Source organism: Adiantum capillus-veneris, chromosome 25, assembly GCF_014529385.1.
Source record: "Adiantum capillus-veneris isolate H3 chromosome 25, ASM1452938v2, whole genome shotgun sequence".
Taxonomy (NCBI): domain Eukaryota; kingdom Viridiplantae; phylum Streptophyta; class Polypodiopsida; order Polypodiales; family Pteridaceae; genus Adiantum; species Adiantum capillus-veneris.
Window position 1 is genome coordinate 29,600,171 of NC_140955.1, and position 10,623 is coordinate 29,610,793.

General features: G+C 41.5%; 1 pseudogene; it reads right to left on the bottom strand.

Annotated features, from left to right (window-relative positions):
* Positions 1–2,561: 2,561 nt before the first annotated feature.
* On the bottom strand, positions 2,562–9,132 carry LOC147424643 (uncharacterized; annotated as a pseudogene).
* Between the last annotated feature and the right edge of the window lie 1,491 nt (positions 9,133–10,623).

The window sequence follows — 10,623 nt, forward strand, 5'->3', positions numbered from 1 at the left end:
AAAGTCAGTAACATATAGAGAACCCTTATAGTATGTGGCCCTCTTGACATACTCTATATCGAAGATTGAAATTGTTTGTTGATGATGAACAGGGTCCATGTGCAAATCTTGATTGTCTGCATGGCAAACCAAAACTTCTGAAATTGTGTCTTCCCGTGCATTTGGATGCAAACGAGTAATTGTAGTCTTGATGTCAAGATGCACTCCACAAAGAAAACCTTGAACCTTGTGGAACTTATCCAAGTTCATTTTCGTCGAGAGGAGTTGTTCATGTAATAATTGTCCCATGCTTTCCAATTCTTCTCCACCTCATTGTTGGGTACAATTTCCTTCTCAAACAAAATCTTATATTTTGTTCACATCCTAGGTTTCCGTGTCGGTATAGAGACATCTACTGATTTTAAGCCTTGCCTTCTAAGGCTAGACTAGTCTCTGTAGGCCAAAAAGCATCTAGTATAAATCAAAGGCGATGCACGTTCTCCTACTTACGAAGAAAAGTATCCATGTATCCTTGTTACATTCTCGGTCTTCTCCTCTATAAATCAAAGGTTTTTGATCCTTCATCCATAATGGTCTTATGAGCATCGAAAGTATTAGCACTATGTGTTGCAAAAGAACCTGATGGAGGAATCTTGTTTGAATTGTTACAACCATGTGAAATAAGCTTTGAGCTATCAGTCACCACTGGCTCATGAAATTATTGATTTAGATATTCAATTGGTGTTGAATAAATCCAAGTTTCCCTTGATTTGCTGAATAAGTCAGGAATGCATCAACATTGTGGACATCAATAACTCCATGTTTTTTTTTAATGTCTATCAACACCCGTGCAAGGATGTCCGGGAGCATCTAGCACCATGTGTGGATGTGATTGCTCAAAATTAAATCGATGAACTTTTGAAAGAAACTAGTTGGAGTCCATCAAGAGGAATATGAAGTTCGAGACAAAGCAAAGGTCTCACTACACACATCAAAGCTATTTTGCAATATCTGGAAATGTAAGCTTCACAAAACACTATCGACTTTACAAATTTTGAGATGATTGTGGCATGTAAAAAACTATTTCTTCTTCTTCTTCTATTTCTCACGGCTCGTGTTGATGCGCTTGTGATGATCATCTTTGTAAGCCCTATAATTTCAACCAAAAAAAAAACTCCAAACCTTTGGTTGTGGGAGGGCACCCTTTGGTTCTTTCTTTCAGATTGTGCAATCTGTGCACATTCAACTAAATAACACAAGGTTATTAAATAAGCGTGTTCATCTTCTTTAAAAAACAAGAGACAACTTTGCTTTTAGTATTTAATTTTAGACAAACTCACCATGAGAACTCGTGCTTGAATGGGGAAGTTGGCCAAAATAGGGCGTCCAACCCATTAACACAGTAGAAATATGAAAGGGAATTCAACTAGGGGAACCAAGCAGGAAAGAGAGAGAGAGAGAGAGAGAGAGAGAGAGAGAGAGAGAGAGAGAGAGAGAGAGAGAGAGAGAGAGAGAGAGAGAGAGAGATGCATTTGGGGCTTTGGTGGTCGAATTGGCCTTAGTGGTTGTAGGGAAAACTAATGAGGTCCCAAGGCAACCCTAAACCATGAAGGTCGAGAAACCTCCCCATCCTTGTCAAGAACTCGCTCCCACACAATGAAAAAATGCCAAAAATAGCACTTGATGCTGGAAAAGTGCTTTGTTTCCTATCAAGCATTGTACATTGCAAGGAAGAAGAGGATCAAAAAGTTATGATTTCATTGTAAGGTAGATAAGACCCGAACAACACACAAAGCTCAACCCAACCACCCTTACATTGTCAACCTTGCTCTATATCAAGGACCCATATACTTAGTCTACATTGTTGGAATAGGGCCTTGTTCCCATAGGTTTGTAGCTTGTAGTTTCCAGAACCAAGGTCTTGAAACATAACAATAACAAAGGGATCATAACTACATCTATACATTGTCTCGTATCATAACCATAACCAAAAGCATCATAACCGTAATCATATGTTGTTTGTGTAATGGGGTTGATCAGGAAAGGCTTAGACAGATTCTGCATATTCTCTGATAATTGCCTAACACTTAACCAACCACCAATACAGGACTACACAGTATGTATGCACTTCAGACCTTCAGATACTTCATCGACAAGATCAAAGGGAATACATATATCTCATATTTATACTCAGGATTTCATCAGTTATTCATCAGACATAGATCAGAATCAGAACAGACAATAGACAGATAGATATAACTGCCGCCTTCCATTTCCCATCATCATCACACACCAGCGTCATCCCCATACTTCCTTTCATCATCGAAGATCACAAAAGATACAAAAGCCCCTACGAAAAGTTACATCCTTTCACATAATGTCTTTTCCTACTTACTTCCTAATAGGTTTCTGATTATCTCCTGAGTTGACTCTGACCTGATAACTTCCTGATTGGAATCTGAAGTCATCCTGACAGTTCCCTAACTGCATATTAATTATGGTAAAGGTCCCCTTTACCACCTGGCACACCCGGTGGTACCAAAAAGAAACTTTTTGGCGACCTGAACCCACAATTCCCTTGATTACTCCTTTTGTTCAACCTCCAGCACACCATCTTCTTGAGTAAGCATTTCTTCAACTTTGTCCTCCACATTTTGCAATTCTGTATCTCCCTGATCATCTACTATTAGCTGTTGCAAGCTTTCTTCTTCATTAATCTGCGCCTGCTGCATCAGATTTGTTTCAGGTACAGTCTTCTCCTTTTCTGCAACCACACTGTTTTGCCCCTGATCTGCAATCTCTTCAGAAAACTTTTCCAATTCCTGATTATCTTTTTTCACATGCTGTGCAATTGTATCCACTAAAGTATCCAACATTGGAGTCTTTAGTACATCATCTTCCTGAACACCCTCTTTTTCAATCTGTTTGCTGTCCTGTGACTGTTGCTCAAGGAGAGAGTTATATTTTTCATGTAACTCCTCATACTGAAATTTTAGTAACTCATACTCCTCCTTGTTTTCTTCTTTGGCAAATATTTCATATGGTTTAGACATCACTTCTTCTAGCCTGACTCCCAGATTTTGCCAAATTTGTTCTCCCTGCTTCCTCAGTTGAACCTTCATGTCTTCAACCTCCTCAGGTGACAAGTACCATCCATCAATTGACAACTCATCATCTGTGCATTCTCTAATTTGCTTTTCCACATCTTTACAGGCTGCCACTCTATTCAGTAGAACCCTGTTGTCTGCTTCTAAAGCTACATTAGTATTTGCTAAATTCCCTAACTCCATAGTCAATACTGCTTTCCACTCATTCTACCACACTTTGTACATTTTTTGCATTGCTCTCTCTTCTGTGCAAATGACCCTGAAACATCCTTAACTTTTCTTCCATTTTCTGATTTTGCTCTGATGCTGCCTTGAGATTCTCCTGCAACTCTTCAATTTCCTCCACTGTCATTGTCTTTTTACTCAACTGCCTTGCCAATTCTTCTTTCTCCTCCACAAGTTTTCCATTTGTCCTCTCCAAAAGTACACTGTTCATGTTCTGCTGCTCCACAAACTCCTTTAATATCTCTACAGACTCTAAGGCTTTTGAGTATGTAACATCTTGAAAAAATTGTTTAACAAGAGACTGTTTGATATCCTCTTGCTTCTTTCCACTCTCAGTCTCCTTGGTCTGCACGACATCTAACCTTCTTTTCTTCAACTTGATGGAACGCTTCACCGGAGTTGTCTGAGCCCCCACAATCTTTATCTGTCCATCTTCCTCTTCAGCCCAGAATTTTGGAATCTCTACATCTGTATTCAACCCCATAGTTTCCATACATTCACCATGTGAATACTTTGCTGACCACATACTCTTATATATGCCTGTCTTGGACTCATGATACTTCTTTGTCTTCATTTCCCTGTCAATCATCTGCTCAGAATCCAACAGTTCATGCTGCCCAAATACTTCCTTACTGTGTCCTTCCTGTCTGTCAGCCACCTGTCTTGACCCTGATGGTGTCATCGCCCTCAATACACCATTATTCTTTACATGCATGAAAATTGCAGCAATCAAAGGTCCCACTTTTGTACTTCTCTGCACTCTTTTCTTTTCTTTGAAAAATACCTCTGAATGTATTCTTTCATACAACATTGTTGCCCATCCAAATCTCTTACCCTTCTCTGCCATGCTGAGAATTGCATAATTCTCTCTTGATATGTAATCCAACTTCACCAATAACATGACCCTTTCCAAAAACCATTTTATTTGCTGCAATCTCTCTGCATCAGACACATTTTTCAAAGCAAAATAATTGCGAGTACCTTCACTCTTCCCGAATTCTGCATCCATGTCCTCCTCAGATGCTTTGTCCACCGCATTATCAATTCCTTCAGGCAATCCAAATACTGTCGCCACTAATGCTGCTGACAAGTAAACTCCGTGTCCCACCAATCCATTACAATCTATAAGTTGCGCCATCATCATGCATGTTTGAGTCGTGAAACGCCAGTGTGTCCATGGCAACTGTGCATACTCTAATAGTTGAATAGACTGCAGCCATCGTGCATGTCTGGGTTGGAAGGAATCGATCTCCACCTTAAAATCCATGAGATGATGCTCTGTTGCTTGTCTGGTCTTCATTTGAAGCGGTGTCAGCTGCTGTACATCCTCTTCCTCATCGTCGATCTCCACCATTGTTCCAGGGCTTGGCCTTGCCGATCTCAGCCCCCTCCTTTGCACCATCGCTTCAAAATCTGCAGCTTCTCTAGCTACCGGCGGCGTACGCTGGGCTTGCTCTTCACCTAGCAACACACTCTTTCTCTTCTGCATGGCGGGCACTAACGCTGACGCACTATTACTTGAGATGTCAAGTCCTCTGTCAGTTTGAAAACACGAAAGCGTGGTCTCACACTCCACCTTCACTTCTCTATTCATAATACCTCGTACCCCCGAATCGAGAAAATATATTCCCACCTCATTTTGACACTCTTTTTGAGTAATCTCCCCTTCAAATAATTTCAACCGATACCCATTCAATGGTTTTCCAAACTGGTTCCCAACTTCATCCTGTAACACAAAAGTTCCTGGCCCTCTGACTTCTGCTATCTGATAAGGCCCTACATATCTCAACTTGAGTTTCCCTGGTCTTGGCCCCAACTTACTGTTATATACCATGACCCAATCTCCTTTTTTAAAAAATTTGAACTTAATGTGTCGAGACACCCATGCTTTCCTTCTGTTTTGCACTGCTTCTGCCAAATAAGCACTCAGAATCCTATCCTCCTCCAATTTCAACAAGGATTCCTCCCTGAAAGGTATAGACTGTTCTGGAGACAGTCTATGCTCAGCTGCAATTCTCATACTAGGAACTACAAATTCCATTGGTACTACTGCTTCTAGTCCATATACTAGCCTGAAAGGTGTCTGACCTGTTGTCACCTTGAAAGCTGTCCTGAAAGCCCACAAAGCATAATCAAGCTTTGTATCCCAATCCTTCCTATTGTCCTCCACAATCTTCTTCAAAATTCTGATCAGGATCTTATTAGTACTCTCTGCCTGTCCATTTGCTTGTGGATAATACACTGTAGACTTCTTGTGTATTATCAGGTGTGACTCAGTCAACTTCTTGATCACTTTGTTGAGGAAATGTACTCCTTGATCTGAAACCAATTCCACCGGACACCCAAATCTGGTCATAATATTCCTATAGAGGAATCTTGCCACACTACCTGCAGTATTATCCCTTAGTGCCACTGCTTCAACCCATTTTGTTGCATAATCAATAGCCACCAGAATATATCTGTTTTGAGTATTTCTTGCAGAAGGAATAATAGGTCCCATGAAATCTAACCCCCACTTTTGAAAAGGTTCAAGTGGTACCACTGGTTGCAAAGGCATCCTATCTGCATCATTTGGCCTTCCATCCCTCTGACAGACAAAACACTGCCTGCAATAGTTGTAAGCATCCTTATGAATACTTGGCCACCATAACCCTGCCTGAAATACTTTTCTAGCAGTTACTTCATGAGAAAAGTGTCCTCCAACATTGCCCCAATGAGCCTCTGAAAGAACTGCCTTTTGTTCAGCTTTCCCTGAAACACACCTTCTGATCACCTGATCTATTCCTTTCTTGTATAACATTCCTGATATTACCATAAATGATCTGCTCCTCATTGCCAACCTCTTCCTTCTATCTGAAGTCATCTCTTCTGGAAAAAAACCCTCCACCAAGAACTGAAACATCTCATCATACCAATCTTCTGCTATCAGACCTGTCACCACCTGAAACAGTCCTGCATCAGGTAATTCATCAGGCACTCCATCTGGTGGTTCTCCTGTCTCCAATCTGCTCAAGTAATCTGCAATGGCATGCTCTTTCCCCGGTGTATGCACCACACTATAGTCAAATTCCTGAAGTAAAAGAACCCATCTTGCCAACCTGCCTGACAACTGTGGTTTATTAACCATATAGATCAAAGCTTGATGATCTACATGAAACACCATCTTATTGGCCAACAAGTAATGCCTGAACTTCTTCAATGCATAAACCATGCCTAAACCTTCTCTTTCAGTTACTGAATAGTTCCTTTGAGCAGAGGATAGCACCCTGCTTGCATAATAGATAGGTCTAAACCATCCCTTCTCACTCTCTTGCATCAGGACTGCTCCCACTGCACAATGACTTGCATCCACAAATATATGGAATGGCAAATTCCAATATGGAGAAATTAGAATTGGTGCCACCATCAACATCTTCTTCAATAATTCAAAGGCCTTTTACTGATCAGTAGACCATAAGAATGGTACATCCTTCTTGGTAAGCTTTGTCAGTGATTGACAAACATATGCCAAATACCTCAAAAATCTGTTATGCCACTTTACTTGTCCCAAAAACCTTGACAACTGCTTCAAGTTCTTAGGTACTGGTGCCTTCAGAATTGCCTCCACCTTCCTGGAATCAATGGCAATCCCTTCTTTTGATATCACATGTCCCAAAAGAATCCCACTGCTTACTGCAAATGCACACTTTTCAGGGTTCAAAGAAAGTCTAGCTTCCCTGCACTTCTGCAAACAGAGCCTGAGATGTCCCAAATGCTCATCTTTTCTCCCAAAAACACTGAAATAATCCAGGAACACCCTCATAAAAGTTGTCAAGAAAGGAGAAAACATTTGCTGAACCCACTTCTGAAAAGTAGGAGGTGCATTTTTCAATCCAAACCCCATCACATTGTAAGCAAACACTCCCCATTCTGTAATAAAGGCTGTTTTTTCTCTGTCCTCCACTGCCATCGTGATCTGATTATAGCCACTAAAACCATCCAAAAAGCTATACATTTCATGTCCTGCAACCGCATCCAACATTGTATCACAATATGGAAGTGGAAAAGGATCAGTCAGTGTGGCAACATTCAGCTTCCTCCAATCCACACAAACCCTGATCTTCCCATTCTTCTTTGGAACAACCACTATTGGAGATAACCATGTCACCTTGTCAACCGGGTAAATGAAACCTACTGCCAAAAGCTTATCCAATTCCTCTTTCACCTGCTTAGCATAACTTGGGTTTAATCTGTATCTTTGTTGTACCACTGGGACTGCATCAGCCTTCAGGTTGATCCTATGTTCACAAAAAGCTGGATTCACTCCTTTCATGTCACTGTAGTGCTAGGCAAATACATCCTTGTATTCCCTGAGTAAACCCTGCAGTCCTCTTTTAAAATTCTGATCCAGATTGACACTGACCCTGACCTTCTGAGAATTCCCCTTTGTTCCTAGATCCATGTCTTCCAAATCATCTTCCCTTACCCTTGAACTTTTTGAAAGATATTCCTCAAAATCTTTCTCTGCCCTGATCTCTGCATGTTTCTGTTCTGCCTCCAAATCAGATCCTTCAGGAAACAGCTTTCTCTTGCCCAATTTTTTCTTCAATTTCTCCACCTTGGGATCATTAGCTACATATTTCTCTGCAATATTTTGTACATCCACTTCAAATATTGGAATGACAGAAGAATTTACCCTCAAAAATTCCTCTTCCTCATCTTCTTCCAATTCTGGAGCCATATTGATTGTTTCTGCATGCAAAGGTCTGCAATCAAGTGGAAGTATTTTGCTGGCCACCATCTTCATTCTCACCTTTTTCTTGCCCTGTCTCAATATCACATAATCTGCTCCCCAATGTTGCTTGACTTTTGCTGCTCTAAGCCAAGGTCTCCCAAGAATCATAGGATATGACTGAGAAGACTTTTCCAACTGCAACACCACAAAATTGACTTTAAACTTGAGACCTCCAATCTCAATTTCCTTATTCCTGACAATCCCTAATGGCTGGATCCTCCTATGATCTGCCATTTTCACTTGAAATGGTGCCGGATCCCAACAGGTAATGTTCATCTTCCTGCATGTTTCCTCTGGAAGTACATTCACTCCTGATCCTCCATCAATCAACACTCCTGGCATAAATATCTGCTCCATCTTTACACTGATCACTGGAACTTTGTAATCAACATCTGCAGGTTGCATTTCTGCTACCTCAATCTCCTGATCCGGATCTTCATCTGTCTGTAAGTCAATCGGATTCTTTCCCCCATACTGTTGTTGTAACTTCTGCATGAATTGGTCTGCAAAGCTTGGTACCAAACTCAAAATCTGCCTCAAACTAATCTGAGTAGGTGCTTCCATTAATGCATCAAAAAACTCCTCAGACATCTTGACTGCAGCTTTCTTCTGTACAGTCAGCGCCTGATCATGTCCTTTACCAACTCCTTCCTGTATTCTGTCCGCCGGATACCTTACTATTGCCTCAGGGACTTCCTGAGTTTCCCTTCTTTTATCCTCCTGTCGCTTGTTCACTTTATTTATCTCCTTCAATACTCCCATTCTAATCTGGTCCTGAACCTTCCAGTCGATTGGTTGTTGTTCTTCTTTTTTCTGAACCTTATCCCCCTTTACCTTTCCTGACGACCTGGTTACCACCATAGCTCCAGGAACATTATCCCCCTCTTTAACTCCTTCAATCGAGACACACTCTGTACAATCACATTGGAACAGGTTGCTTGATTCCCCTCTTCCACAGCAGCGCTCATTAGGCATCCGGGCTCTATCAGGCTCCACTTTGGCATTCATCAGGAACTCTTCAGATTCCTGTTCTTCTTCTTCCAACATGACAACATTTAACTGTGCAGGAGGCCTTTGTTGAGGCTGGCCGCCTTTATTATTATATTGTACTGTAGGGATCCCCCTCTCACTCCTGTGTTTGCACCACAGGGTGCATTCAGGTCCCTGTCTGTGCCCTTGTGTTCCACAATAGGTACACGATAAATTTCCTCCCATTCTGTCCTGATTCCTTTGATTACCCCACCCTTCTTGGGCTTGAAGTCTCTAAATAGGACCTGAATTTCCCCAGTTTCTAAAATTCAGTGGCCTTCCCTGAGGCCCTCCTGCAATCATGACATTCGCTGCAGGTGGATTCATTCTTTGCTGCACCCTTTCTTGAATGCGTCCCCGATAATTTGGATTGTACCAACATCTTTCATCACTATGGCCAAAACTTGACATGTTTGACAATAAGGCCTCTCCGGCATACCCAGTTTTGTAAGACCCAAATTCTTCAATTGACTGACAATCATCTGACTGATGTCTTCTTTTCCAGGAACTGTCTGCTCCCTGCTTTTACCCTTTTTCTCTTTGTCCTTCTCCTACCTGGAGGATTTCTTCTTTTTCTTCTTACTTTTCTTCTTCTTTTTCTTTTTCTCTGACCAATCATCATCTTCTTCATCAGAATCCTTTTCAGACTCTGAGTCTTCCTCATCTGAGGAGTCATCTGTTTCTTCATCATCTTCTTCATCCTCTGAATCTGATTCTTGCCTTTTGGAAGATTTCTTTCTCTTCTCAAGGCTTCCATACCTTCTTTCTGCCCTTGTGGCTGCTTCCACCAACTCATTGAAATCTGCTTCATTGTTGATCACTCCTCTTCCTGCTACTGAACTGCGCAGCTCCAGATTCAATCCTCTACAAAAATAATCGCCCAACTGTTCAAATGATGGCCTCTGTGCTGCCAACAATCTGTTGTTGAGGTTTCTAAATTTCTGAGCATAGTCTTCCACTAGCAATTTTCTTTGCTTCATCTTTCTCATTTTGATCAAGATATCCTCAGGGGTCTTTTCCTCCCTGAATCTTGCCAAAAATCTGTTTCTTAATGCTTCATATGTTGGAAAAGCTGCAATACCATACTGCATAAACCAAGCCATTGCCTTCCCCTGCAATGTGGCAGCAAAATGCTCCTTCTTGGTAGCATCATTATGGATCACATTGTATCCAGTTGCCATCCACCTGGTCTCAAACTGCCCCACATGACTGTCAGCATCCTCCTTGGATTTCCCGCTGAACTTAGCCGCCCCCACTTTCGGGTTGGGTGCTGGTTGAGCCATCACTACAGGTTGTGGTTGGAGTTGATTCACTGGTACTGGTACCGGTACTTGTCCTTGATTTATTTGTCTCAAAGGGTCAAATGGTAATGGTGGTGTGTGTGTTTGAAACTGCAGCCTTCTTGGTCTAAAAACCTGATTGACTGCTAATGCTCCCACAAACCTTTGCAGGTTCAGATTAAAAATCTCCTCATTCTGTTGCTCAAAATCTTTGGTATTGCCAGAAGAA